This window comes from Mustela lutreola, chromosome 11, assembly GCF_030435805.1.
Source record: "Mustela lutreola isolate mMusLut2 chromosome 11, mMusLut2.pri, whole genome shotgun sequence".
Lineage (NCBI taxonomy): Eukaryota > Metazoa > Chordata > Mammalia > Carnivora > Mustelidae > Mustela > Mustela lutreola.
Genome location: NC_081300.1, coordinates 67,324,809 through 67,352,710, shown reverse-complemented (window position 1 = coordinate 67,352,710; position 27,902 = coordinate 67,324,809). Strand labels below are relative to the sequence as shown.

Below are 27,902 nucleotides of genomic sequence, written 5' to 3'. Positions count from 1 at the left end.
TCCATCCCAGCCGGTGCTGACCCAGCTGTCCTCTCTCTCTGTATCCCTGGGAACAACTGCCAGACTCACCTGCACCCAACAGTGGCTTCATTGTTAGTGGTCACAACATACACTGGTTCCAACAGAAGCCAGGGAGCCCTCCCCAGTTTCTCCTATTTTTCTACTCAGACTCAAATAAGAACTAGTGCTCCAGGGTCACCAGCCACTTCTCTGGCCCCAGCGATGCTTTGGCCAATCCAGGGCTTCTGCGTTTCTGTCAGCTGCAGCCTGAAGATAAGGCTGATGATTACTGTGCTACAGTTCCTGACAGTGGGAGCAGCTTTCATTCCTCAGTGTCTCAGATAAGGAGGAAGTGGGTTGAAAACCTTAGGACCCACAGATCTTGTCTCTAAGCCTCTTTTCAGTAAGAAACCTATCTGTAGAGACATACTAGGTTGGTCTTTTCTGCACTACAATCTATCCTTCAACAGGGAAAGAGGAACAGTCATGTAACTCATAAAGTGAGGCAAAACAGAGCATCCCAGGAAGACACAGACAGGTGAGCTTTCAGAGCCGAACAGCACATAACCACTCAATCTGGAGAAGATGAAGAGGAATAAATACTGTGTTTACAAATGGATATGCTGCCCAGAGAATATTTCCACATCAATTTCACCATCTTATTCCATAAAATGTCACCTTGTGTCACTACTGATGTATCCATAGCTGATATATTGATAGTAATCCTAGTCCTAGACCCAGTCTCTTCTCTTTGAACCAGCTACATATGAATTTGGACCAGGTCCCACAGACTCTAACTGACAACACTCCCCACACCCTCCCTCCTCTTCTACTCTCTGTTCTCACATCCTTAGGCTTCAGTCTCCCCCTCTGGCTCTTGTCTTAGTTCCATGTCCCATCAATATTTTTATTTTATTTTATTACTTTATTTCATTCCATTTCATTTCACTTCATTCCAAAGATTATTTATTTATTTATTTATTTATTTATTTATTTATTTATTTACAGGGAGGGAGACAGCGAGAGAAGGAACACATGCTGGGAAAGTGAGAGAGGGAAATGAAGGCTTCTTGCAGATTAGGGAGCCCGAGGTGTAGATCCATCCCAGATCTCTGGGATCATGACCCGAGATGAATATAGAGTCGGAATTTGAACCTACTGTGCCCCTATGGAGCCCCAAAGCCAGTCTCTTTAATATGAAAATAAAGTTATTACATTTACTGAAAAGGAGTGTTCACCTACCTTTAGGTATCTGTACATGGGATCTATTGTTCCTTACTCACTTCAGAACTAACTGTTGTCCCTACCCATGGGGAGTCATGGAGGAATCCACAGAGAAGGATCACATGCATATTTTAGGATATATCACTATTTTTTTATGCTCCACATTCTCATTCTTAGGAACTCTCTGAACAGTAATTCCACTACAGAAATATTTTTCTATGCTTCATAAAGTCCCATGCTGTAGTGTATTTTCACACAGGCACAAAACCATTAGCAATATCTCATTCTCACTCCCTTGTAGTTACCTGGGGACACAGGGGGCAATGGGTCTGGCTGGGATGTGGGAGCAGAAAGGATGGAGCTTCGTGCTCCCCCATGCCCTGTGCTTCCATACACCCCAAAACCCCACAGTTGAAGACTTTGTGTCTGCAGAGATAAAATTTGACAGATTTCTTGTCACTCAACAAGACTTGGATGCCTGATTCAGTCAATTGTTAATAGGTTTGCTCTCACACGAGTCCTCCTGGCCTCCATAAACCCTTTTATGGTAAAATTCTTGGATATATGTACCTCTAAATATATGTTCAGGACCCATAAGTTTTTTTTTTTTAATTGTCATGTAACTCAATTTATTATTTCTTTTTTTTTTAATTTTTTTATTTTTTATAAACATATATTTTTATCCCCAGGGGTACAGGTCTGTGAATCACCAGGTTTACACACTTCACAGCACTCACCAAATCACATACCCTCCCCAATGTCCATAATCCCACCCCCTTCTCCCAAACCCCCTCCCCCCGGCAACCCTCAGTTTGTTTTGTGAGATTAAGAGTCACTTATGGTTTGTCTCCCTCCCAATCCCATCTTGTTTCATTGATTCTTCTCCTACACACTTAAGCCCCCATGTTGCATCACCACTTCTTCATATCAGGGAGATCATATGAGAGTTGTCTTTCTCTGCTTGACTTATTTCGCTAAGCATGATACGCTCTAGTTCCATCCATGTTGTTGCAAATGGCAAGATTTCATTTCTTTTGATGGCTGCATAGTATTCCATTGTGTATATATACCACATCTTCTTGATCCATTCATCTGTTGATGGACATCTAGGTTCTTTCCATAGTTTGGCTATTGTGGACATTGCTGCTATAAACATTCGGGTGCATGTGTCCCTTTGGATCACTACATTTGTATCTTTAGGGTAAATACCCAATAGTGCAATTGCTGGGTCATAGGGCAGTTCTATTTTCAACATTTTGAGGAACCTCCATGCTGTTTTCCAGAGTGGATGCACCAGCTTGCATTCCCACCAACAGTGTAGGAGGGTTCCCCTTTCTCCGCATCCTCGCCAGCATCTGTCATTTCCTGACTTGTTGATTTTAGCCATTCTGACTGGTGTGAGGTGATATCTCATTGTGGTTTTGATTTGTATTTCCCTGATGCCAAGTGATATGGAGCACTTTTTCATGTGTCTGTTCGCCATCTGGATGTCTTCTTTGCAGAAATGTCTGTTCATGTCTTCTGCCCATTTCTTGATTGGATTATTTGTTCTTTGGGTGTTGAGTTTGCTAAGTTCTTTATAGATTCTGGACACTAGTCCTTTATCTGATATGTCGTTTGCAAATATCTTCTCCCATTCTGTCAGTTGTCTTTTGATTTTGTTAACTGTTTTCTTTGCTGTGCAAAAGCTTTTGATCTTGATGAAATCCCAGTAGTTCATATTTTCCCTTGCTTCCCTTGCCTTTTGCGTTGTTCCTAGGAAGATGTTGCTGCGGCAGAGGTCGAAGAGGTTGCTGCCCGTGTTCTCCTCAAGGATTTTGATGGATTCCTTTCGTACATTGAGATCCTTCATCCATTTTGAGTCTATTTTTGTGTGTGGTGTAAGGAAATGGTCCAATTTCATTTTTCTGCATGTGGCTGTCCAATTTTCCCAGCACCATTTATTGAAAAGGCTGTCTTTTTTCCATTGGACATTCTTTCCTGCTTTGTCGAAGATTAGTTGACCATAGATTTGAGGGTCTATTTCTGGGCTCTCTATTCTGTTCCATTGATCTATGTGTCTGTTTTTGTGCCAGTACCATGCTGTCTTGATGATGACAGCTTTGTAATAGAGCTTGAAGTCCGGAATTGTGATGCCACCAACGTTGGCTTTCTTTTTCAATATCCCTTTGGCTATTCGAGGTCTTTTCTGGTTCCATATAAATTTTAGAATTATTTGTTCCATTTCTTTGAAAAAGATGGATGGTACTTTGATAGGAATTGCATTAAATGTGTAGATTGCTTTAGGTAGCATAGACATTTTCACAATATTTATTCTTCCAATCCAGGAGCATGGCACATTTTTCCATTTCTTTGTGTCTTCCTCAATTTCTTTCATGAGTACTTTATAGTTTTCTGAGTATAGATTCTGTGTCTCTTTGGTTAGGTTTATTCCTAGGTATCTTATGGTTTTGGATGCAATTGTAAATGGGATTGACTCCTTAATATCTCTTTCTTCTGTCTTGCTGTTGGTGTAGAGAAATGCAACTGATTTCTGTGCATTGATTTTATATCCTGACACTTTACTGAATTCCTGTATAAGTTCTAGCAGTTTTGGAGTGGAGTCTTTTGGGTTTTCCACATATAGTATCATATCATCTGCGAAGAGTGATAATTTGACTTCTTCTTTGCCGATTTGGATGCCTTTAATTTCCTTTTGTTGTCTGATTGCTGAGGCTAGGACCTCTAGTACGATGTTGAATAGCAGTGGTGATAATGGACATCCCTGCCGTGTTCCTGACCTTAGCGGAAAAGCTTTCAGTTTTTCTCCATTGAGAATGATATTTGCGGTGGGTTTTTCATAGATGGCTTTGATGATATTGAGGTATGTGCCCTCTATCCTTACACTTAGAAGAGTTTTGATCAGGAAGGGATGTTGTACTTTGTCAAATGCTTTTTCAGCATCTATTGAGAGTATCATATGGTTCTTGTTCTTTCTTTTATTGATGTTTTGTATCACATTGACTGATTTGCGGATGTTGAACCAACCTTGCAGCCCTGGAATAAATCCCACTTGGTCGTGGTGAATAATCTTTTTAATGTACTGTTGAATCCTATTGGCTAGTATTTTGTTGAGTATTTTCACATCTGTGTTCATCAAGGATATTGGTCTATAGCTCTCTTTTTTGAGACTAGACCTTGTCTAGTTTTGGGATCAAGGTGATGCTGGCCTCATAAAATGAGTTTGGAAGTTTTCCTTCCATTTCTATTTTTTGGAACAGTTTCAGGAGAATAGGAATTAGTTCTTCTTTAAATGTTTGGTAGAATTCCCCCGGGAAGCCGTCTGGCCCTGGGCTTTTGTTTGTTTGGAGATTTTTAATGACTGTTTCAATCTCCTTACTGGTTATGGGTCTGTTCAGGCTTTCTATTTCTTCCTGGTTCAGTTGTGGTAGTTTATATGTTTCTAGGAATTCATCCATTTCTTCCAGATTGTCAAATTTATTGGCGTAGAGATGCTCATAGTATGTTCTTATAATAGTTTGTATTTCTTTGGTGTTAGTTGTGATCTCTCCTCTTTCATTCATGATTTTATTTATTTGGGTCCTTTCTCTTTTCTTTTTGATAAGTCGGGCCAGGGGTTTATCAATTTTATTAATTCTTTCAAAGAACCAGCTCCTACTTTCGTTGATTTGTTCTATTGTTTTTTTGGTTTCTATTTCATTGATTTCTGCTCTGATCTTTATGATTTCTCTTCTCCTGCTGGGCTTAGGGTTTCTTTCTTGTTCTTTCTCCAGCTCCTTTAGGTGTAGGGTTAGGTTGTGTACCTGAGACCTTTCTTGTTTCTTGAGAAAGGCTTGTACCGCTATATATTTTCCTCTCAGGACTGCCTTTGTTGTGTCCCACAGATTTTGAACCGTTGTATTTTCATTATCATTTGTTTCCATGATTTTTTTCAATTCTTCTTTAATTTCCCGGTTGACCCATTCATTCTTTAGAAGGATACTGTTTAGTCTCCATGTATTTGGGTTCTTTCCAAACTTCCTTTTGTGGTTGAGTTCTAGCTTTAGAGCATTGTGGTCTGAAAATATGCAGGGAATGATCCCAATCTTTTGATACCGGTTGAGTCCTGATTTAGGACCGAGGATGTGATCTATTCTGGAGAATGTTCCATGTGCACTAGAGAAGAATGTGTATTCTGTTGCTTTGGGATGAAATATTCTGAATATATCTGTGATGTCCATCTGGTCCAGTGTGTCATTTAAGGCCTTTATTTCCTTGCTGATCTTTTGCTTGGATGACATGTCCATTTCAGTGAGGGGAGTGTTAAAGTCCCCTACTATTATTATATTGTTGTTGATGTTTTTCTTTGATTTTGTTATTAATTGGTTTATATAGTTGGCTGCTCCCACGTTGGGGGCATAGATATTTAAAATTGTTAAATCTTCTTGTTGGACAGACCCTTTGAGTATGATATAGTGTCCTTCCTCATCTCTTATTACAGTCTTTGGCTTAAAATCTAATTGATCTGATATAAGGATTGCCACTCCTGCTTTCTTCTGATGTCCATTAGCATGGTAAATTCTTTTCCACCCCCTCACTTTAAATCTGGAGGTGTCTTCGGGCTTAAAATGTGTTTCTTGGAGGCAACATATAGATGGTTTTTGTTTTTTTATCCATTCTGATACCCTGTGTCTTTTGACAGGGGCATTTAGCCCATTCACATTCAGGGTAACTATTGAGAGATATGAATTTAGTGCCATTGTATTGCCTGTAAGGTGACTGTTACTGTATATGGTCTCTGTTCCTTTCTGATCTACCACTTGTAGGCTCTCTCTTTGCTTAGAGGACCCCTTTCAATATTTCCTGTAGAGCTGGTTTGGTATTTGCAAATTCTTTCAGTTGTTGTTTGTCCTGGAAGCTTTTAATCTCTCCTTCTATTTTCAATGATAGCCTAGCTGGATATAGTATTCTTGGCTGCATGTTTTTCTCGTTTAGTGCTCTGAAAATATCATGCCAGCTCTTTCTGGCCTGCCAGGTCTCTGTGGATAAGTCAGCTGCCAATCTAATATTTTTACCATTGTATGTTACAGACTTCTTTTCCCGGGCTGCTTTCAGGATTTTCTCTTTGTCATTGAGACTTGTAAATTTTACTATTAGGTGACGGGGTGTGGGCCTATTCTTATTGATTTTGAGGGGCATTCTCTGAACCTCCTGAATTTTGATGCTCGTTCCCTTTGCCATATTGGGGAAATTCTCCCCAATAATTCTCTCCAGTATACCTTCTGCTCCCCTCTCACTTTCTTCTTCTTCTGGAATCCCAATTATTCTAATGTTGTTTCGTCTTATGGTGTCACTTATCTCTCGAATTCTCCCCTCGTGGTCCAGTAGCTGTTTGTCCCTCTTTTGCTCAGCTTCTTTATTCTCTGTCATTTGGTCTTCTATATCACTAATTCTTTCTTCTGCCTCATTTATCCTAGCAGTTAGAGCCTCCATTTTTGATTGCACCTCATTAATAGCTTTTTTTGATTTCACCTTGGTTAGATTTTAGTTCTTTTATTTCTCCAGAAAGGCCTTTCATATCTCTCGAGAGGGTTTCTCTAATATCTTCCATGCCTTTTTCGAGCCCGGCTAGAACCTTGAGAATTGTCATTCTAAACTCTAGATCTGACATATTACCGATGTCTGTATTGATTAGGTCCCTAGCCTTCGGTACTGCCTCTTGTTCTTTTTTTTGTGTTGAATTTTTACGTCTTGTCATTTTGTCCAGATAAGAGTAAATGAAGGGGCAAGTAAAATACTAAAATGGTGGCAACAACCCCAGGAAAATATGCTTTAACCAAATTAGAAGAGATCCAAAATCGTGAGTGGGGTGAAAGGGGATAAAAAGAGGTTCAAAAAGGAAGAAAGAAAAAAGAAAAAAAAAAAAAAAGAAAAGAAAAGAATATTTAAAAAAAAAAAAGAAAACATCTAAGAAAAATGTAAAAAAAATATATATATATATATATATATATATTAGATAAACTAGTAAAAAATCGTTAAAAAAGAAAAAGGTAACAGTTTAAAAAAAAAAATTTTACCCGAAGGCGAGAAAAAAAAAAAAATGAAAAAGAAAAAATTAAATTAACTGCAAGACTAAAAAAAATCACAGGAAAAAAGCCATGAGTTCCGTGCTTGGCTTTCTCCTCCTCTGGAATTCTGCTGCTCTCCTTGGTATTGAAACCGCACTCCTTGGTAGGTGAACTTGGTCTCGGCTGGATTTCTTGTTGATCTTCTGGGGGAGGGGCCTGTTGTAGTGATTCTCAAGTGTCTTTGCCCCAGGCGGAATTGCACCGCCCTTACCCGGGGCCGGGGTGAGTAATCCGCTCGGGTTTGCTTTCAGGAGCTTTTGTTCCCTGAGTGCTTTCCGTAGAGTTCCAGAGGACGGGAATACAAATGGCGGCCTCCTGGTCTCCGGCCCGGAGGAGTCGAGAGCCCAGGGCCCCACTCCTCAGTGCGCCCTCAGAGATCTGCGCCCAGTTACTCCCGTCTGCCTGACCTCCGGCCGCGCTCCGAGCTCACCGAGCCTGCGACCGGTTCAAGGTAACACGGAGCTGCGAGCTTACTGTCGGCTCTGTATCTGTAGCCGGCTTTCCCGTTCCAATACCCGCAAGCTCTGCGACACTCAGACACCCCCGATCCTTCTGTGACCCTGCGGGACCTGAGGCCACGCTGAACCCGCGTGGGCTTCGCCCCGGTTTAGCCTCTGGAGCGATGTCCCTCAGCGGAACAGACTTTTAAAAGTCCTGATTTTGTGCGCGGTTGCTCCGCCGCTTGCCGGGAGCCGGCCCCTCCCCCCGGGTTCTATCTTCCCGTCGCTTTGGATTCACTTCTCCGCCGGTCCTACCTTTCAGAAAGTGGTTGTTTTTCTGTTTCCAGAATTGCTGTTCTTCTTCTCTTCGATCTGCCGATGGATTTTCAGGTGTTTGCAATCTTTAGATAAGCTATCTAGCTGATCTCCGGCTAGCTGAAGCAGTCTCAGCTTGCTACTTCTCCGCCATCTTGACTCCTCCCCTCCAGGACCCATAAGTTTTATAAAGAGAATCACCATGGAGAAACAGCCTTCAGGGTGTTGCAAAGGCATAAAAGGGACAGGGGTCTCATTGCCTCATTTTTGTCACACACACACACACACACACACACACAGCCCTCTCCCCTTATGAGTGAATAGTGTGTCTGGATTCCTCTGCAATTTCTAGGCTCTCTGTTCTTCCAGAAGTTTGGGTCACCCTGTGCTCCCCCACCATCTTCAGTGTCACAATCTCCAGAAGGCAATATCCTCTTCAACAGGAAACCTGGATACATCCTGTGCAACTTGGGTCCTGTGGCAGGCAGGATGCATTCTGAAGAACTGCTCTTCTGGGATGAGGCTGATGCTCAGGAATCCCAGAGGGATCTTTGACCATAGGCAGCCCAGACTCTGACCATCTGTAGGCTCAAGTCAGTACTTGTGGGTGACCAGTATATTGATCCTGGGACAGAAGCGTCAGTACTGCTCCTCTGGAGCTCAGGGAGCATGGGGAACATGAGACAAACACTCCCAGTGCTCTTGAGCATGGGCTTTCTATCTCTCAGTCACCCCAGTGACATCTTCAACCAGGTTGCACTCTGATGGAAATTCATCTATCCCAGCCCAGGGCCACAGTACCTGTCATCTCAGGGACACTGTCCCCCTTATCTCCACCTCTCTTCCACTCAGATTTAGGGTATTTGACAGAAAAACCTGGCTCCAGTTGTCCTTAGTAAGTAAAAGTCATTCCTGTAGTCATGGCTGACAGAATGAATACTGTTTCGTCCTGAACAAGCTGGACACAGTTGCAGGGCCTGGAGATGTGTCTACCCCAGAGAGTAGTCTGACCCCAAATCCCTCTATCCTGGGAGGTATGTCTGTGTTTGGTCATTTTGTCAGCAGGATGGTTCTGAGTTCATAGTAACACGGTCCTCAAAGGGTTTCACTGGGCACCACATTGGCCTTTCCTATATTGGAGAGCAGACACATGGTATAAATAAGGGATTTTAGAAAAAGTGTATAAAATCCTAATTCTCCTGAGAACATAAGACATTCCTGAACCACTGTTTTCCATCCATGAGTTTAACCGTCATTCCACCCATATTCTTTATGCAATAAGCACAGATCTGTGGAAAGAACACTACTGATTGTACCTGCATCTTTCCAATGACATTGCCACTGAGTTTAAATAAATTGTACTGAGTGGAATTATGTGCAAAATAACACACATTCATTTTGAATATGAGGTTGGCTTTGTGGTGACTCAAACATAAGCTCTGTCACTAGGTCCCATTCAAAGCACCTGCAGTTGTAATCCCTTTCTTCCTAGAACTTTCAGCAGATTTGCCCTTTGTGCTCTGAGATCAGTGCCATCCACAGCCTCACATGCCAGGGCTCCAGAAGACTAGTGTGTGAACTGTTATTTCAAGTAGGTGGGAAGTGTGACAGGTGACAAAGATGTTCAGTGTGTAACCCTGTAGGAATACACACATTAGACTCTACCCACAACCTGGAAAGAATCACTCCCTGGCTTCTCAGTGTTGTGGGAACCTCAGAGGATGGAGACCTTGGCAAAACAGGGAAGAGGCACATAGGAGGAAAGTCCCAGCCTCCTGCACAGAAAGGACCCTGTGTTCCTGGGGACCTGCCACTGCTCTGGACTGGATCCTGATCTAGAGAAGTTTGTGTAAAGGCAGAATTTCAATACTGACCCAAAAACATAGAAGGAAGCCATGGGAAAACTCACTCTGAACACTTGTAGTAGGGCATATAATATAATGGGTCCTGACTTAATGGGGGTTGACATAGGGACAGCAGGTCAAGCCCTAATGCAGGAACAGTGGACAAAACAGATGGGGTGATGTGGAGATGTGTCTTATGGGCTCTGGTTACCTTGTCACAAAATGATGTGTCTGTCTCTGGACATCAGGGAGCAATTTGGTCCCATTTCTGAGGAGTCAAGGGGGATCAGGGCTGGGACTTGCCACCTGGCACTGCCTGTGCCCTATGCTCAGGGCTCACAGCTCTATCCTCCCCACCCTCCTGACATCACAGAGCTCCTCCACTGCCCAGCCCCTTACATTATGAAGCAATGAGGGACAAGACACTTTCCAGTGAGTGGTCAGGAGCTGGGGTCACATTTGCATGGATGTTCCCAACCTCTCTCTGAGGATGACGAGGGGAAGGGAGAGATCAGGGGAGGTCTGCTCACTTATGGGATCACAGAAGACAAGATCACTGATGACCTCCACCATGGCGTGGTCCCCTCTCTTCCTTACCGTCCTTGCTCACTGAACAGGTATGTGGATGCATAGATAAGGGAAGGGGCCAGGGAGGATGTGTGAGGCCCTTTTTATCCTCTTGTCTGGAGGCCCCAACATCACCCTCTCCATGTCTCTCCTCTTTGCAGGGTCCTGGGCCCAGTCTGTGCTGACTCAGCCAATTTCTGTGTCCCAGGCCTTGGGCTAGAGGGTCTCAATCTCCTGCGCTGGAAGCAGCTCCAACATCTGGGATGGTTATGTTGTGAACTGGTACCAACAGCTCCCAGGAACAGCACCCAGGTCCATCATCTATGCTAATAGCATTCAACCCTCAGGGGTCCCCCAGCTATTCTCTGGCTCCAAGCCTGGCAGCTCAGCCACCTGACCATCACTGGGGCCCAAGGTGAGGATAAGGCTGATTATTATTGACAGTTCTATGACAATAGTATCAATGGTCAGACAGTGTTCCAGAACTGTGGGGAAGTGAGGGAAAAAAAAAAAAGAGAGAGAGAGAGAAACAAACCTGGTATTCCCCAGTAGTGGGTCTCCCTTAGTAGCTCCCACTCCTTGGACATGTCTGCTTTTTGCTTTATTTGAACTAAACTTTAGTCTGAGACTAATCTCAAGGAAGATTGACTATAAAATAATCCACATTCTTTTAAATTAAGCTCCTCCTGGGATGCCTGGGTGGCTGTCATTAAGCATCTGCCTTCAGCTGGGTCATGAACCAAGGGTCCTGGCATCAAGCCCCATATCAGGCCTCCTGGTTGGCAGGAGGTATGCTTTCCAACTCCCACTCTCCCTGCTGTCTCTTTCTTTGTCAAGTAAATTAATTAAAAATTTTTAAAAATTAGACCCCTCCAGCCTAACATTGTTTTGATTTTCTCCTACTGAGGATAAATTTCTGGCTACCCTGGTAACAGAATCTGTTGATGAGGCAAACAAAAGTGGGAGAAACCTGGCTTAAATTAAATCCCCTTACAGCTTGCCATCCACTGTTAGATACCTGACATATGCAGAATGTGTCCTTCCTCAAGGAACTCATGGCTGGCTTAGTGCCTTAATGTGTTTATGTTTTATTGAAGAGTAAAGTAGCCTTATCTTCATAACAGCTAGCCCCTGATGGTCCTGAATACCTTGCATCCAAATTCTTTTGAGACTTACACTATCTTTCACCTCCAATAACAAAAACATATTACCAGAGGAGGGTTAAAATAGCAAAGGAATAGGAGACCCTATTTTAACCAGTCCCCTTAATTAAGCTAAATATCTACCAGAGCACTTGGCACTCCCATGAAATCAGCCTGCAATGTAAGATTATACACTTCTGCATATCTACAGGGGCAGAAGATCATCAGTGGAGAAGTACTGAGGAGTGGGAGTGCTCAGACTGGTATCAGAGGATAAAGAGAATGGGGAGGAAGCCCCCAAAAGCCTGCCATTGGAAAGTAATACCCCAATTTGAAATTTCACTGTGGTAGGGGACTAACATTAGCTTAGGGACTAGTTAACAGTGCTCAAAAATAACAAACAGACTTAAGGGGCAATTGCTGGGATTGAGTGGCTGTAGGTGAGGATCTAAGCCACTGGTCTTCTAGACCAGTATAGGTCATGATTTTAGTGGCACAGAGGTACAGAAAAAAGCAGGAGGCTTGGGTGACCACTGAGACCATGGTTGGAGGCATGCACCACCTGTGGGACATTGCGTTGTTAAACAGAGTTTGCAGAGGGGGAGTCTGTGTGTTCTGGACCATTCAGAAGGAAGCAGACTGTGGATTCTCTCTGAGGCAGAGGTCTGGGTACCGACAGTTTCCTTTGCTCTGACACTCAGAAAAGGCACAAAAAAGATGCCAAAGAACAAAACCTCCAAAAAACAAAAGACAGAAAAACTGGTTTCCACAGAATCTAGTCAACTGATGGGGCAGGGAAACTTGGCCAAAGCAAGATTGACTGAAAAGCAATGCCATAGGCCCCTCCCTCAAAAGACAAGCCAAAACAATGAGAGGACAAAAACCACAGGGTCCCCAAATGAGTGTAAAACCCCAACATTAGGAAAAACAATATATTGAAGTCCCGGTATTGCTGCCAAACCTGTATATTTTGTAGATAAAACTTCACTATTTCTCTTTCTTTATTTCTTTGTTTGTTTATTTGTTTTTATTTTTATTTTAAATTTTTTTAGATTTTATTTATTTATTTAACTGACAGAGATCACAAGTAGGCAGAGAAGTAGGCAGAGAAAGAGGAGGAAGCAGGCTCCCCTCTGAGCAGAGAGCCTGATGTGGGGCTCGATCCCAGGACTCTGGGATCATGACCTGAGCTGAAGGCAGAGGCTTTAACCCACTGAACCACCCAGGATCCCCACCTGTGCATATTTCTAAGTGAAATCTCTAAGTGAAAGAAGCCTATCTGAAGAGGCTAGAACATGACCAGTGGGACATGGTGGGGCAGGAGCCCTGGGCACCAGTTCCAGCTCAAGGAGGACATGCGTCTGGCACCCAGCAGATGGTTCTGGTGCTCCTTCCTCCTCACCTGAGAGCTCCTGTCTCTCTGCATCTTGGAAATTCTCTGGTGTCATCCTTGGGGTGAAGCCCTTCTGACTACTTCATTCTCTTTTCCTCAGCTGGAGCCTAGCCTTAGGTTGAGGGGGTGCTTGTATGTTCCCAGAAAGGAGCAGAATTGCACAGACACCCCTTACCCTGAGGATCAGAGACACATAGGAAAGGTTAATGGGTTCGTGCCTTGCTATAGGGTTTAATAAGAGACTGGGGTGTCTGCACCATATCTTGTGTTTCTTTGCTCTTCGCCCTCCTTACTCACTGCACAGGAGACTTCCAAGTACTACTTGGAAGCAAAACATCCCCAATGTTATTTCCATGGGGTCGAATAACTTATTCTCTACTATGAGGAAGACTTTCCTTTAAATCCTGCTTATGGAGGAGAAGTAAGATGGCAGAGTAGTAGGAGACCCTATTTCAACCTGTCCCTTGAATTGAGGTGGATATCTGCCAGAGAACTCTGAACACCTATGAAATCAACTTGAGATAAGATAAGATAAGATAAGGTAAGATAAGATAGGGAAGTTCTATTCCTAATTTCTTGAGGAATCTCCACACTGTTCTCCAAAGAGGCTGCACCAACTTGCATCCCCACCAACAGTGGAAGAGGGTTCCCCTTTGTCCACATTTCCTCCAACACATGTTGTTTCCTGTCTTGCTAATTTTGACCATTCTAACTGGTGTAAGGTGATATATCAATGTGGTTTTAATTTGAATATCCCTGAGGACTAGTGATGAGGAATATTTTTTCATGTGTCTGATAGCCATTTGTATATCTTCATTGGAGAAGTGTCTGTTCATATCTTCTGCCCATTTTTTGATATGATTATCTGTTTTGTGTGTGTTGAGTTTGAGGAGTTCTTTAGAGATCCTGGATAACAACCTTTTGTCTGTACTGTCATTTGCAAATATCTTCTCCCATTCTGTGGGTTGCCTCTTTGTTTTCTTGACTGTTTCCTTTGCTGTGCAGAAGCTTTTGATTTTGATGAAGTCCCAAAAGTTTATTTTCGCTTTTGTTTCCTTTGCCTTTGGAGACATATCTTGAAAGAAGTTGCTGTAGCTGATATTGAAGAGATTACTGCCTATGTTTTCCTCTAGGAGTCTGACGGATTCCTGTCTCACATTGAGGTCTTTTATCCATTTTGAGTTGATCTTTGTGTGCGGTGTAAGAGAATGGTTGATTTTCATTCTTCTACATATAGCTGTCTCGTTTTCCCAGCACCATTTATTGAAGAGACTGTCTTTTTTTCCACTGCATATTTTTTCCTGTTTTGTCGAAGATATATTTGACCATAGAGTTGAGGGTCCATATCTGGGCTCTCTACTCTGTTCCACTGGTCTATGTGTCTGTTTTTATGCCAGTACCATGCTGTCTTGGTGATCACAGCTCTGTAATAATACTTGAAATCAGGTAACGTGATGCCCCCCGTTTTGTTTTTGTTTTTCAACATTTCCATAGTTATTCGGGGTCTCTTCTGATTCCATACAAATTTTAGGATTATTTGCTCCAGCTCTTTGAAGAATACCGGTGGAATTTTGATCAGAATAGCATTAAAAGTATAGATTGCTCTAGGCAGTATAGACATTATTACTCCAAAGATACAGATGTAGTGAAAAGAAGGGCCATCTGTACCCCAACATTTATAGCAGCAATGGCCACTTGTCGCCAAACTGTGGAAAGAACCAAGATGCCCTTCAATGGACAAATGGATAAGGAAGATGTGGTCCATATACACTATGGAGTATTATGCCTCCATCAGAAAGGATGAATACTCACCTTTTGTAGCAACATGGACGGGACTGGAAGAAATTATGCTGAGTGAAATAAGTCAAGTAGAGAGAGTCAATTATCATATGGTTTCACTTATTTGTGGAGCATAACAAATAGCTTGGAGGACATGGGGAGATAGAGAGGAGAAGGGAGTTGGGGGAAATTGGAAGGGGAGGTGAACCATGAGAGACTATGGACTCTGAAAAACAATCTGAGGGTATTGAAAGGGTGGGGGTTGGGAGGTCGGGGTACCAGGAGGTGGGCATTATAGAGGGCACGGGTTGCATAGAGTACTGGGTGTGGTGCAAAAATAATGAATACTGTTATGCTGAAAATAAAAAAAATGAATAGAAAGATAAGATAAGATAAGAAGATATATCAGGATCTATACCAACAGTATATCTCTGAGGGCCAATTTCCAAATATAAAGCGGGGAACCATGATTCTGTGGACAGATATCAGAAGATAAGTACAAGGGGAAGAGAGCTGCCATAAGCACCGGTGTAGGGAAGGTGAAATAACACAAGAGCACCAAAGCGTCACACACTGAGGCCTGGGCACAGACTGAAATACTGGTAGCTATGAGAAAAGGACTTTGGGGCAGCCCCTTGGACTGAAACCTGGAGCTGCAGGGCCATGCATATGAACTGGGGGCAGCTGGCAGCTTTAGGAGCACAAAGGGCAGAGATGTGCCTGGAACTGGAAGAAAGGGCTGGAGTGCTGCTGTGGGACACCCATTCAATGTCACTATTGTTTTTAGCAGCCCAGACAAAAAGGGAGTCAGTGTGACAGGGAGGGGGGCATTCTGGAGAACAGTCTGTGATCTCTGTTCTGTAACAGAAGTTTGGACATAGTTACTTCTGCTCTGACTCATGCAAGGGACACAGAAGCCCACAAGGGAAAGCAACCAGAGGGGTAAAAAGCCCCCCCAAAACCAGTTTTCACTAAGCCCACCCCCACCACAAGAGGCAAGGCAGTTCTGCCCAAAACTGGTTGCCTGAATAACATCCTGGCAGGCCCATCCCCCCAGAAGTCAGGCTGAAAGAACAAGAGGCCAAAAACAACACTAAAGTCCCTATACAACAGGTACATCTTGATTGCATTGTGGTCAGCTGTTTGGATTCTGTACATTCCCTCAACAACCTCTCACCAGAATGACTAGGAGGAGGCATCTCTAACAGGAAAAATTCAGAGATCGTGACCCCTGCCACAGAACTAATGGATATGGACATAAGCAAGATGTCAGAAATAGGATTCAGGGTAACAGTTATGCAGACAGTAGCTAGGTTGGAGAAAACCATTAATGGTAACATAGATTCTCTAAGGGCAGAGGTTAGAGCTGGTCTGACAGAACTTAAAAATGTTTTCAATGAGATCCAATCTAATCTAGATAATCTAACAGCTAGAATAAATGAGGCAGTTCAAATTAGTGATCTAGAGGACAAACTGTTAGGAAAGAGTGATCAGGAGGCGGCCTGAAACAAACAACTCAGAATCCATGAAAACAGAAATAGAGAAATAAATGACACCATGAAACTTTCCAATGTCAGTATTATTGGGATCCCTGAAGAGAGGGGGAAGTCTAGAAGATATAGCTGAGCAAATCCTGGCTGAGAATTTCCCTAATCTGGGGAATGAAACAAGTGTTCATATCCTAGAGGCAGAGAGGACACCCCCAAGATCAATGAGGGAAGAGAGACCACCATACACATGATAGTGAAACTTCTGAATCTAAAAAGCAGGGAAGATATCTTAAGAGAAACTAGGTGGAAGAGACTCCTTAGGTACAGAGGGAGGAACATCCGAATAATGTCAGACATGTCCACAGAAACTGGTTTCTGTGATCTCTGTTCAGAGAGATCCTCCTTACACCTTAAAGAACTGGAGAATCAACAACGAATTAAACATACCCCATGCACAAGAAGGGAAATAATTAAAATTAGAACAGATATCAATTATCCAATTGATGTGGAAAAAACATGTGACAAAATGCAGTACCCTTAACTTATTAAAACTCTTCAGAGTATAGGGATAGAGGGAACATTCCTCAATTTCATAAAATCCATCTGTGAAAAACCAACAATGAACAACATTCTCAAAGAGGTAAATCTGAGAGCCTTTTTCTTAAGATCAGAAACATGACAAGGATGCCCACTCACACCAGTATTGTTCAATAAAGTACTATAATTCTTGACAACAAAAAGAAATAAAAGGCATTCAAATTGGCAAAGAAGTCAAACTCTTCTCTCTTTGCAGATGGCGTGATACATTTTGTGGAAAGGCAAAACACTCCACCCCCAAATTACTAGAATTCATACAGCAATTCAGTAATGTAGCAGGATACAAAATCAACACACAGAAATTAGTTGCTTTCTTACACAGTAACAATGAAAATGTAGAACGAGAAATTAGAGATCCAGTTCCATTTACAGTAGCACCAAAAAACATAAAATACCTTGGAATAAACCTAACCAAAGAGGTAAAGGATCTATACTCGGGGAACCACAGAACATTCATGAAAGAAATTGAAGAAGACACATGAAGATGGAAAAATATTCCATGCTTATGGATCAGAAGAAAAAAAAAAAAAAACATTGTTAAAATGTCTATGCTGCCCAGAGCAATCTATACTTTCAACACCATCCTGATCAAAATATCATTGACATTTTTCAAACTGCTATAACAAACAATCCTAAAATATGTATGGAACCAGAAAAGTACCCCAAGGAAATGTTGAAAAAAGGAAAACGACGCAGGGGCCATCATGCTGCCTGATTTCAAGCTTTATTACAAAGCTGTGATCCCAAAGACAGCATGTTAATGGCACAAAAACAGACAAATAGACAAATGAAAAAGAGTAGAGATCCCAGTATGGACGCTCAACTCAATGGTTAAATAATCTTCAGCAAAGAAGGAAAAATTATCCAATGGAAATAAGATAATGTCTTCAATCAATGGTGCTGGTAACATTGGACAGCAATGTATAGAAGAATGAAAGTTTACCATTCTCTATACACCATATATAAAGATAAACTAAATGGATGAAATACATCATAGTGAGACAGGAATCCATCAAATTCCTAGAAGAGAACATGGGACATAGACTCTTTTGCATCAGCCACAGAAACTTCTGTCAAGACATGTCTCCAAAGGCAAAGGAAACAAAAGCATAAATGAGCTTTTGGGACTTCAACTAGATAAAACATTTCTGTACAGCAAAAGTGACAATCAACAAGACAAAGAGGAAACCCATGGAATGGGAGAAGATATTTGCAAGATATTTGCAAATGATACTACAGACAAAAGGCTGATATCCATGATCTATAAAGAGCTTCTCAAACTCAATACTCAAAAAACAAATAATCAACTCAAATAATGGGCAGAATACATGAGCAGCCACTTATCCAAAGAAGACATACAAACGGCTAACACACATATGAAAAAGTGTTCATCATCATTAGCCATCAGGGAAATTCAAATATAAAACACATGGAGATACCACATTACACCAGTTAGAATGGCTAGAATTGACAAGGCAAGAAACAACAAATGTTGGAGAGACTGTTGAGAAAGGGGAACTCTCTTACACTGTTGGTGGGAATGCAAGTTGGTGAGCTACATTGGAAAACAGTGTAAAGATGAATGAAAAATAGAGCTACCCTATGACCCAGCAATTGCACTGCTTGGTATTTACCCCATAGATAGAAATGTAGTGAAAAGAAAGGCCATATGCACCACAATGTTCATAGCAGGATTGTCCACAGTAGCCAAACTGTGGAAAGAGCTGAGATTCCCTTCAACAGATGAATCGATACAGAATATGTGGTCCATATATGCAATGGAATATTACTCAGCCATCAGAAAGGATGAATACCCAACTTTTGCATCAATATGGATGGCACTGAAGGAGATCATGCTGAGCAAAATAAGTCAAGCAGAGAAAATAAATTATCATATGTTTTCACTTACTTGTGGAACATCAGGAGTAGCATGGAGAACATTAGTAGAAGGAAGGGAAAAATGAAGAGTGGGAAATTGGAGTGGGAGACAAACCATGAAAGACTACAGACACCAGGAAACAAACTGAGAGTTTTAGAGGGGAGAGGGTGAAGGATGTGTTGGCCAGATGATGGGTATTAAAGAGGGCACATATTAAATGGAGCACGGGGTGTTATATGTAAACAGTGAATCTTGGAACATTGCATTGAAAACTAATGATGAACTGTATGATGACTAACATAGTCATTTATTTATTTATTTATTTATTTTTATTATTTATTATTCTTTATTAAAATAATAATAAAACAAATACTGCTATGCCACTCAGCTAATGGAGTCCTGATGAAATATAATTGACAGACTGATGTCACTTCAGAAGAATAGGACATCCAAGTCAGAAATTTGTTAACAAGTCTGTTTTCAAATGAGTCCTCACTTCCTAAAGTACCTCATCTCCTGGGGTAAGGTCTTTTTTTTTCCTGGGTAAGGTCTTTGAAACAATTTTTCTTTAAATCCATAATCAACTTCATGGAGAACCATCCATTCAGAGAAGACAAAAGAGGTACAGGAGGGTCATTGATCCATTTTCACTGTTTGATCAGTACATTTCTTTCTGGGACCTCAGCCACAGTGTTGCTCCCATTGAGCTCAAGGTCTATATGGGATGTGAGACACAAATCCCCTGTGCTCTCGGAGCTTGGTTGTCACTCTCTCAGTCACCCTAGTGACACTATAGGCAGACTGGACTTCTGTAGACTTTCTCTTGCAATTCAAAAAACACAGGATCTATGACCTCAGGGACATGGTCCTCTTTATTGGCACCTCTCTATCACTCACATGAGATCTTTGACAGAAACTTTGGGGTCCAGGTGGCTTTGCTAGTAGAAATTCATTCTTCTGCTCATGGGTGGATGAATGTGTACTTGTTCTATCCTGAACATTCTGGACATATGTGGATGAGACTACAGGTGTGCCCACCCCAGATCTGAATATGAACCTTGTTTGCTTCATCCTGGAAGCTCTGTCTGTGTTATGAGAATTCCATCCCCAGAGGGCTCTAAAGTTCATAGAAACAGGTCCCTCCTGGGGGGTGGGTCATAGGCACCACTTCAGGTTTTCTCACCTGCATGACTATGCCCACGATACATTCTTATGGAAAAAAAAATAACACAAAAGCTTTCAGAAAATGGTTATAGATGTCTATTCAAATGAACACCAAAGTCATTCTTGTTCTTTGTTCTGCACTGATGTATTTAATCAAAATTTCTACCTATATTCTCCCTGCAATGGGCACAGATCTGGGAACAATGTGCTAGTGGTTCCACCTGCATCTTCACACTGACATTGTCATTGACTTTGAATCAGTATTATTGAGAAGATTTTCTTGAAAAAAACATTCATTCATTTTAATTGGCCAAGTGGTGACCAATTCATAAACTCTTCCCCTGGATTCTTGTCAGAATATCTACAGCTATCACTCCTTCCCTGCTAGAACTTCCAGAATATTTGTCCTTTGTGCCCTGAGGTCAGGGCCACACACAGCTTCACATGGCAGGGCCCAGCAGACTAGGGTCTGTGTTGGGAGGACAGATCCTAGAAGGAAATCACTGCCCCAGTGTGTGGATAACTGTTGTTTCAAACAGGTAGAAACAGTGACAGGTGACACAGATGTTCAGTGTATAACCTTCCAGGAATGCACACAAGAGCTTCTACCACATTTGGCAGAATTGTGCTCCCTGGTTCTTCAGTACTTCAGGAAACTCAGAAAAGGGGAGTGCTGGAAACTGGGGAGGGTGTTTATCATCAAAGTGGAAATTCACAGCATCCTGCACAGGACAGGCCATGGGTACAAGGGAACCTCTCACTACTCTGGGTTTGACACTGATGTAAGAGGAGAGACTGAGACACCACCTTAGTCCTGAATGACCCATGAGCATCCAAGGGGACTATGGACAGATTCACACTGAGGAACTGGAGTGAAGCATAGAATCTATGTTTCAGTAATGGGAGGTCATGTGTTGGGACACATGTCCTTTTCTTAAAGTAGGAGGAGAGTGGATGAAGTGTGGAGGCAGGATCTGTGTCCGATGGGCACTGCCCACCATGTCACACAATGATGTGGCTCTTTCTGGAAAATAAATGGTGTTTGTGGCTTATTTCTGAGGGGTGAGTAGAGAGGGGTGATCAGAGCTGGGAGCTACTACCTGGTACGGCCTGTGTACTCTGTTTTAGGCTCACAGCTGTGACATGCCCAAATCTGCCTCCACACAGCCCCTCCCCTACCCAGTTCCTTGGTATCCTCAAGCAGAGGGACCTCACCCAGAGTCAGTGAGGGGTCAGAGAGCAGGGGTCTTATTTGCATGGATAATTCCTCCTTCTCTCAGAGCATAAAGAGGGGAAGGGACATGTTAGGGGAGGTCTGCTCAGCTGTGGGACAATAGAAGGCAGGATCAGTGATGACCTCCACCATGGCCTATTTACATCTGCTCCTCAGCCTCCTCACTCACTGCATAGGTGACTGGGTGCAAGGTCAGGGTAGGGGGCCTTGGGAGGACATTTGGGCCCTGCTTCCTCCTTTTGTCTCTAGACCCCAGTGTCACTCTCTCTGTGTCTCTCCCCCTTGCAGGCCCTGGGTCCAGTCTGTGCTGACTCAGCTCCCTCCATGTCTGGGGCCCTGGGGCAGACGGTCACCGTCTCCTGTACTGGAAGCAGCACCAACATTAGTATTGGTACTTATATGTTCTGATACCAACAACTCCCAGGAACAGCTCTCAGAGCCATCATCTATGAAAACAGCAGAAGACCCTCAGGGGTCCCAGATTGATTCTCTGGCTCCAAGTCTTGCAGCTTAACCTCCCTGACCATCACTATGCTCCAGGCTGAGGATGAAGCTGAGTTTTACCTCTTAACATGGGACAACAGCCTTAGTGTTGATACACTGCTCCAGTCCTCTGGGGAAGTAAGACAAAAACTCATTTACTCAACTGTGAAGATGGGAGCACACACGAGCAGTTCCTGCTCAGCTTAGCCTCTGATTCTGCTTATTCTTTTGCTGATGTCCTGGGCCCAGGTACATTCAGGGGCATGACCAGGGAGTGAGGGTCTCCTGTCCCTTCTGTCCTAGAGTCACTCAGAGCCCATTCCTAGGTGAAGAGTCTTCATAAGAACAGAAATGTCTTATCAGCTGGAGGTATTTTACTTCTAGGTTGTATCATAGTATTTTTATTCTTTCTGATTTTAAAACAAATAAGTGGGTAGGAGAAGAATCAATGAAACAAGATGGGATTGGGAGGGAGACAAACCATAAGTGACTCTTAATCTCACAAAATAAACTGAGGGTTGCTGGGGGGAGGGGGGTTGGGAGAAGGGGGGTGGGGTTATGGACATTGGGGAGGGTATGTGCTTTGGTGAGTGCTGTGAACTGTGTAAACCTGGCGATTCACAGACCTGTACCCCTGAGGATAAAAATATATGTTTATAAAAAAATAAAAAAATTAAAAAAAACAACAAATCAAATATTTTATTTTGTTTCTGAACATATCACAGAACCCTAGCACTACCCATGTGGTGCTTGAAGATTATCGCAGTCGTGTTGCACCTGAAATTATTATCTACTTGGTTATAAATGGTGCTGCTGCCAAGTTTTGTCTTATTTCTAGATTTTTTGAGAAATAGATAATCACTTAGAGTTAAAAAAGTATTTTAAAATCTTTAATTTTCTGTTCATAGGAAAAAACATACATGTGAATGTTTTTAGAGTTTAATTCATAATCACAAAAAACTGAAAGTGACCAGAAATCTGTCCATAGAGATTTATTCTAGGTTTATATCTAATCACCCAAACATGGAACTGACCAAGATGCCACCAAATAGGCAGCACAGTTATTTTTTAAAGGTTTTATTTATTTATTTGAGAGAGAGAAAGAGAATGAGTGTGGAGGGGGAGGGCAGAGGGAGAAACAGACTCCCTACTGGGCAGGGAGAGTGGGGTTCAAGTCCAGGACCCTTGGATCATGATAGAGCTAAAGGCAGATTCTTAACTGACTGAGCCACCCATGTGCACCATAGGCAGCATATTTATAAAAAGAGATATATTGTATAGTATGGTTTACCTTATATTGAATATTTGATGAAGCAAAACTCACAAGAGTAAAAAAATCTACAGTTTCTAGCAGGATAAGAGAGACAAAAGAGTAGAACATGCGAAGAAGGAAAAAATGTTTCTGAGTAACAGAATGATTCTCTATGTGATGTTGTAATGGCACTGAAATTACACAATGACACTATCAGAGTTCAATGAACACTGTGCAGCCACATGAGTGAACCTAACATGGGTAGAAAAATTAATTTAGGAGATTTGGAGCACAGGATGGAATGCAGACAGTGGCAAACCCATGTACCTGCTGAACAAATGTAACCACAGCTCAGTGCTGGTCTCAGGGGAAAACCACTAAGCTCTATGACTGTGAACATGAGCAGAGCCTGTCCATGGAAAGTCAGAGGAGATTGCATATGAGGACTGTGCTGTAGTAGATAAGATTTGCTCCTATGGGGAACAGGTGGATTATTTTGAGGGGACTGCACTGTGTCCTGGAATTAAACAATCAAGTCAATGGATGGGCACCAGTGGAATGAGATTTCTCATGGTAGGAATGGGAATTCACAGGTATAACCAAGTGAGGAGGTGTGAATGAAGCATGTGGTCATGGGTTAACACTGGAGAGGGCAGCTTGGAATCATGGGTAGATTGATGGGGACAGATAATTGCATGGGGTATCAGTCACCATTGTGTGCATGTCCCTATGTTAGTCGACTCTCGTATAGGAATTCTTGGTCTGTCAGTGGAGGGGAAGTACAATCAGTGATATCCCACAGCCCTGAGATGCATTGCCCCAAATATTGCTTCCTAATATCATTCTCCTGGGATGAGACACAGGCTTCTTTGGATGAATCTTAATATCTAGGTCAGGAATTAGAAGGTAAGAGCATAGAGCACCTTGTAATGTCAGAAAGTGAAATTCCTTCAAAGCAAACACAAAAACATTCATGCAAACACTAATAATCCAGCACACACACACAATGACATGGTGTGAAATAGAGCTCATGAGCTAACTTAAAAAGCTCCCATTGGGCAAAACTGGAAAGATTTGAGCAGCCAAATAAATGTAATAGTATATTTTAGAATTCAAATTCTAAAATAGCTCTCCTTGGTCCACATTGTTAACAGTTTGAACAAATGGATAAGTGGAAGAAGAAGAGACACATTCTATACAGAGATTTCAATTATCAGGTGTAAACACTTTGTCCAGAGGATGTCAGGCTTAATTCCCACTCAGGAATTGTGCACAAAGTCACCAAAAGAAAAAATGTATCATAGTGAGATGAAGTGTAAGGAGACATCACAGCTAAATACCACAAAGAATCGTGAACTGGATCTTAGAACAGTAAAAGGACATGAAGTAAAAACTAAGAAAACCATGCTGTCTTGATGATGACAGCTTTGTAATAGAGCTTGAAGTCCGGAATTGTGATGCCACCAACGTTGGCTTTCTTTTTCAATAGTGGGTACGAGAAGAATAAATGAAACAAGATGGGATTGGGAGGGAGACAAACCATAAGTGACTCTTAATCTCACAAAATAAACTGAGGGTTGCCGGGGGGAGGGGGTTTGGGAGAAGGGGGTGGGATTATGGACATTGGGGAGGGTATGTGATTTGGTGAGTGCTGTGAAGTGTGTAAACCTGGTGATTCACAGACCTGTACCCCTGGGGATAAAAATATATGTTTATAAAAAATAAAAAATTAAAAAAATATATATATGTTTATAAAAAATAAAAAAGTAAAAGTAAAAAAAAAAAAACTAAGAAAACCATCAAATGCTGGGCCCTGTGCACTGGGGTTATGAGATATTCCAGGAGATTCTCATAATACAGCAACATCAACATTAGTCTTACTGTAAGGATGTACACTTTTTACCTATTGTGAGCCAAGAGTGAACTCTGGGAAACATTAGGCGTTGACCTTGAAGCCAGCCCAAACCAATGCTCATTCATTCATTCATTCATTCATCAGTTATTAATTGAAATGTAATCTCTGTCAACACTTAACACTGCAATGTTTTGAAATATTTTCTGAATTGTCCTATTTGGAATATGTACTGAGTGGTTATATCCCTACAGAATTCCCTGTCTATTCCTTTTCCAGAAACAGTCCCTGCAATTTTTTCAAAGCAGCTACACTGTTCTCTCCTCAGTCACACCTGACCTCATGCACTCTTGGGACATTCATCTTTGTCTAGAATGTCCTGTAACTATATATGCACATATTTGCATGTCCCATGGACCAGGGCTCCTCCTAGACTGAGAACTTACAGGGAACCTGCACAAGCATTGGAAACATAGTACAGGTGTCCCCAACTGTTGAAAGTTCTCTTTACACCACTTAGCTTTTATGAAACATTTACACTAAGGCATGCTTTGGCTACTAACAAATATGAAGAAAAAATTGAATTTCACAAAAAATAAGTGCCAACATACCACCCAGCATAAGTTTTGCAGGGAACCTCTACAGAGACTGCACAACTCATACAACATGAGGGGCGCTTTCCAGATCTTTCCCTGAGAATCACACACAGAAGCTCGTCAAGAGGCCACCAGAGCTCTGAACTGTGCATGCCATCACATGTGCTTTATCTACACTTACGTTGTACATCCGATGGCAAGTGTGTCCTTAGGTATTAGACAAGCCTAAGAAAGGTTACCTTTTGAGTCTGAAAACATGTGAAAGATGTGAATATAAATTAATGTTAATTGTTTCTTTGCCTTATGCCATCGTGGCTTACTAAAGTTACTAAGAAATGGACCATGAATGTGTGTATCCACAGGGATGTGATGGGCTGCGGAAACAAGCTGGGCTGTCAGGGCTTTGGAACACAGTGACTGCTGTGCTTCATGACCAGCAGGGGGTGCTGTAGGACTTCCCTGTTGTCCCTACAAGGGGTTCATTGAGGACCCTTCACTAAAGGGAGTCTGGGCCTGGGGCCTGGGCCCTGAGCCTCCTCCTGGGGTCTCAGCAGCTGTGTCCCCTCTGGCCTGGAAGAGTCCCCTGATCTGCCAGGGGTGTGTGGACTCAGCAGGTGCTTCCTCCCAGGGCTTTTCCCAAGACTAAAGACAACTTCTATCCTCCTCAGTGTGTGGTGTGAACTGAACTCCAGCTCCAGGGCTGAGAGGGGTTGGACAGCCATTGGTTGGAGTCCATTTGCATGGACAGCCCCTCCTGTGGCAGAAGGTGGAGGAGCCCAGCCCACTATGGGGACCAGTGTCTGTGTCACCATGGTCTGGATTCCTGTCCTCCTTACGGTCCCCTCCTATTATACAGGTACAGACAGGTGTCAGGGAAACAGGCAGCACTCAAAGACACTCTTCCTATTGTCATAATGTTGATCAGTTTCTCCCTGTTTCTTCCCACATTAATCACACTGTCTGTGTTTGCAAATTCCCTGTCCCAGCCTATATTGATCCAGCCGCCCTCCATCTCTGCATCTCTGGGAGCAACAGCCAGACTCACCTGCAACTTCAGCAGTGACTTCAGTGTTGGCAGCTTCCAAACATCCTTGTACCAGAAGAAGCCAAGGAGCCCTCCTCAGCATCTTCTGAGGGTCTACTCATACTTAAATAAGCACCAGAGCTTCAGGGTCCCCAGCTGCTTCTCTGGATCCAAAGATACCTCAGCCAATGCAGGGCTTCTGCTCATATCTGGGCTGCAGCCTTAAGACAAGGCTGATGATTACTGTGCTAAAGGTCATGGCAGTGGGAGCAGATACACTTATCCATAGTGTCTCAGACAATGAGGAAATGAGACAAAAATCCCTGGGCCCACAGGCCTTGTCTTTGAGTCTATTTTATGGAGAAGTTCTTTGGAGGCTCCTGTGGGAAAAAGTCTTCTGTGGGAAGACCTGTCCTTGAGAAGGAAGGAGTGATACCCAGATTATGCTGTTGTCTGAGACAAAGCAGGTATCTCAGGAGCACACAGGGGTGAGGGATGGAGGCCAAAAGCACATGTCCCAGGGTCTTGGGTAAATTAAAAAATATATATATATGCATTGACTTTAAGTATAAAGGGGTTTGGCCACCAGCACCATGATCAAACTAACAACATTTCCATCACCTGCAGAGAAGCCCTAGACCCACCAGTAGTCAGACCAGTGTTCCCCTGCACTCAGACTCTGTGGCTCCCAAGTCCCTCCTGTCTGTAGTGAGCTCCTACTGTGCACATTTCGCAGTGACCAAATCACGAAACATTTGTAAATGCTCAAATCACTGCATGAGGAGTGTGTGCATTGTTGTGGGGGCATCACCACCATCTGTAAATATACAGATCGCTTCATGTGTGTCCATGTCAGGCTTGTGTGGTGGCCATACTAATATATATGTAAGGCCCTAATTTTAATGCATAGGATGTTGAAATGAACATAATTTATTTTTCCATATTGGTCTATCAAATATTTAAGGATTTCAAATTTTTATTTTCCAATGTCTATTATTCTCTTGTTACCTTTTATTCTGTACATTTGTGCATGATCCCTTTCTGTTTAATGACTTAGCCAGTGTTTGTTTTATTATGTTATGAAAATAATTTTAAATATTAACTAGACCATTTTTCTATTTTTCCTCTCATACATTTTTTCTTTACTGGGGGTGGGTTGGTGAGCATGTCTCCTCTCCCATTATCTTATTCCCCTGCTCCTGGCAGATAATTAATGTCTCAATCCTGTGAGCAAGACCTGTTGTTGAAAGGGTTTTGTTTCACTTCCTCATCATTTGAGACACTGAGTAATGAAAGCTGCTACGACTCCAAAGATTTGTAACAAAATTCTCACTGCAGGTCTCCCCCCAGAGGAACTTCATCCAGCCAATCCCGTGGTCAGGTTTCAGTCTCCGCCTCCCTGTCCTGTGTCTTCATGCTCAGGTGACATTCTCCTCTGATGGGGGTTCAGGCTATCTGCTAGCTTCCCCTTCTGTGTCCCACAGACTTTACTGGAAAAGCCATTTCTCTCCACTGAAGTT

General features: G+C 42.5%; 1 long non-coding RNA gene and 1 gene segment (V, D, J or C); both read left to right on the top strand.

Annotated features, from left to right (window-relative positions):
• The window catches only part of LOC131810984 (probable non-functional immunoglobulin lambda variable 11-55), a 93,257-nt gene that overhangs the window by 32,465 nt on the left and 32,890 nt on the right, over positions 1-27,902 (top strand).
• On the top strand, positions 10,385-27,221 carry LOC131811175 (uncharacterized). 2 transcript variants are annotated; one of them, XR_009345838.1, is made up of 3 exons: positions 10,385-10,547; positions 10,659-10,912; positions 26,345-27,221. It is a non-coding gene; the product is annotated as an uncharacterized LOC131811175 (long non-coding RNA). The 2 variants fall into 2 exon arrangements; XR_009345837.1 differs by lacking the exon at positions 26,345-27,221 and adding an exon at positions 21,464-21,979.